This window comes from Sapajus apella, unplaced genomic scaffold (genome assembly GCF_009761245.1).
Source record: "Sapajus apella isolate SASKATOON/1434 unplaced genomic scaffold, GSC_monkey_1.0 scaffold28, whole genome shotgun sequence".
Classification (NCBI taxonomy): domain Eukaryota; kingdom Metazoa; phylum Chordata; class Mammalia; order Primates; family Cebidae; genus Sapajus; species Sapajus apella.
The window spans coordinates 9,907,695-9,910,980 of record NW_022436968.1 but is presented as its reverse complement, the minus strand read 5'-3'; the positions used below and the strand labels follow the sequence as shown (position 1 = coordinate 9,910,980).

The window sequence follows — 3,286 nt, the reverse complement described above, 5'->3', positions numbered from 1 at the left end:
ATCGAGACCATCCTAGCCAACATGGTGAAACCCCGTCTCTACTAAAAATACAAAAATTAGCTGGGCGTGGTGGCATGTGTCTGTAGTCTCAGCTACTCGGGAGGCTGAGGCAGGAGAATTGCTTGAACCTGGGAGGTGGAGGTTGCAGTGGGCCGAGATCGCGCCACTTCACTCCAGCCTGGCGCTTGGCGATGGAGCGAGACTCTGTCTCAAAAAAAAAAAAAATTAATTTTGTCTTTTAACATATAAGTAAAAAAAAAATAAAAACATATGGTTTCAATAATTCTAAAACATTACACATGATGTTTACTAGATATCATTCAGATTACATTTAGATATTTCTACACATAAAATTATCCATTGTATTTTCTGATCTCTCATTAACATTAGAGTATTATCTTTTTGCATCACTTGTCATGAATTCTTTGATGTTTTCTTTAGGTAAAGAAAGAAGTATTTCTGTATGAGTAAATATTTATCGATTAAAGTTGAATGAGTGTGCATGTACAGAAACTTTTTTCAAATGGGCCTCCTAAAAATAAGTGTAAACTAAAAAGATTAGTATAAATGCTTTAATGAATATTTCTGCAAAGCTTGACTCACAGATTTCTGATTCAAGAACAGTATTTCTCTATTGTTCAGACAAATTTGGTAAATACTTTTTCATATATATCTGAACGTGCATTTATCAGCTAAAATAGTTAAAATTACATTCATTTAATCTAGTGCTTAATGTAATTCATTAGCACAATAGAATATTAATACAATAAGGAATAAACAATAAAACATAAATTAACAATTTCACTACAAAATAATTATCAACATTACTTTTTTATTAATATGTTTAACTATTGTATAAAACAACTCCACCTACATTTAGCTAAAATAAACTTTGTCACATAATCACAAAGAGATTAGACACAAGCCAGGAACTAGAATGCAACTTAGTGTCAGGTAAGCGCAACAATAAGATTGGAAACAGCTCTGGATTCATTTTCTCAACTCTTGTTCTTTCTGCTTTTAGCTTATTGCTTTTGTTTATTTGTCTTGCTCCTGCTGTCATCCTCATTTCTCGGGCTACATAGCAGGATATGGAGACACATATCTACCTTACAGTTCATCCACATATAGAAATATAAGTGGCTCTGTTACATAGTTAAGAACTCCAAATTTTAAAAAATCAGATCTGTGCAGCCTAGATAAGGTTTACACAACAGTATGAGTCAATTCTGTCACAACATCGGTGGCAGAGGTGTGAAATTTGGCAAGTCATTTTTACTTGCTAGTCTTCTTTCTGACTGATAAAATGGGAATCATAATCGTATCTCACACGTTGTTGAGAAGACCTAACGAGATTACGCTTGTAGATGATCTAGCACAGCACTTGGCACAGAATAAGCACTGTTAACCCTTATTATAAATTTAACTGTGTTAATTGCTATTGATTTTAAGACTCTTCATCCTGAAATTAGACAATATGAATTCACATTCCTGCATTATAATTTATACCTGCTAAAAATTGCAGCATGATCTTGGGAAAGTTATGCACAATATCTAGTCTTTCACATTGACCAGTTGAGGGCAATAATAGTATTTTTTCCATTGGATAATTTATTGTTATTTCTCTGATTATAATGTCTTGTCTTTCTTCTGATTGAGTACGATTTTTTTATACTCCACACCTTAAATGCAAAGAACCATGTACCTATATACTTTGCGAGGGTTTCTGATATTGTCAGTTCCTAACTGACCTGGATTTATGAGGGTAGCAAACAAGGCAAATGGTGATGACAGTCATCACAAAGTACCACCTGAGAGGTGTAACAGATAGTTGCTATTTCTCTCTATTGCAAGTTCTCATTTGTTGAGCCAAAGGGCACCACTGGAAAACATACAAAGAAATTAACTGTCTTTATTCAGACTGCCTTTCTCATGACATGAGCTCATACTTTATTTAACCCTGGTTAAGCTTTTCTCAAGCCCAGTTACGGCTGCTTTAAAATTCCTGTCAATTTTGGCATAATGCTTTCTGCCAGTCTTGATTTTCAGTGCTATGAGTCTTTTGTTTGTGTTTCATTTTGTTTTCCTGTGTTTTCACTTTAGAAAGAAGTTGCAAGAGGAAACTAGGAATTTCCTTTCAAACTCCATCAAACCATCCCATTTGAATGTTTTTTAAAGTCATTATTACTTCATTAGTGAGTTAAAAGATAGGCCAATACTCATGATCACCAAAATTTTTAAACTGCTCCTAAAAATAATTCTATCTGCATGTTTTGAATATATTTTAAATTAAACCAGGCTTTTTTTCTGCCATCAAACCTATAGCCCAAATGTCTTAGCACAACAGATTTTTAAGTAATAACATTTAAAGAAAAAATGATCAATAGTATTAAATGAAAAAAATGACTAATATTTATGTGGAAAAAATATGGTTTTATGCTCATGATAAAGGAAGATGCAAAAATCACTATGGTACGTGATCTAGGCTTATTTTTATTCGTAGAAAATTCCAAAAATTCTTCCTGTGAGGATGCATTGGATAAAGCAGGTCAAAGTGGCTGAAGAGGGCTAAGCAAGCCTCTTGGGGAAGATGGTATCATCTGATCCATACACATGTCACATTCAGAACATTCTGCATGGTTGCTGCTGAGCTCCCATCTGTCAGATCTCAACAGTGAGAACAAAGACTAGAGATCTGAGTAATTCAAGAAACATCCATTTACTAGCTGGCAAGACAAATAAAATTAGGAGGAGCCACTTTCTTCCTGCTACATTATTGATACGTGTTCTACCGGCCATACCGCATTTTACATAAAATGCATTCAACTACAGTCATTTGCTTTAATTGTCTTATGTTTTGAAACTTCTTCATAATATATACAATCTCTATAAGCATAGTACAAAATAACTACAAGCATAATCAATAACATTGTATTTAGTCAATAAGAGGGATTTTTCTTTGGTACAAATCTTGGGAAATGCAGTATTGATCTATGCTGCTTCAAAAAAGAATAATAGGCTTTTCTTAATATGTGAGTTAAATTTAATATTTGCATATACATTACATAAAAATAAAGTGTTTCACTCTGAAAGTGCTTTTAGAAAAAATTCAGCAAAGTAGATATCTGGGAAATTAAGCTGAAAAGAAATTTATTCATTTCCAAGAAGATTAATGATAATGTGACACAGGTATTCATATTCCACATTTTATCTTCTACTGTCAATTCATCTAACAGTATGGGCCAATAAGTAGCATAGAAATCTTCTGCCTTTAATACATTTTTTC

General features: G+C 33.1%; 1 long non-coding RNA gene across 1 annotated transcript; it reads left to right on the top strand.

Annotated features, from left to right (window-relative positions):
- The first annotated feature begins 2,100 nt into the window (after positions 1-2,100).
- On the top strand, positions 2,101-2,830 carry LOC116560972. Its single transcript, XR_004273243.1, has 2 exons — positions 2,101-2,177; positions 2,504-2,830. It is a non-coding gene; the product is annotated as an uncharacterized LOC116560972 (long non-coding RNA).
- The last annotated feature ends 456 nt before the right edge of the window (positions 2,831-3,286 follow it).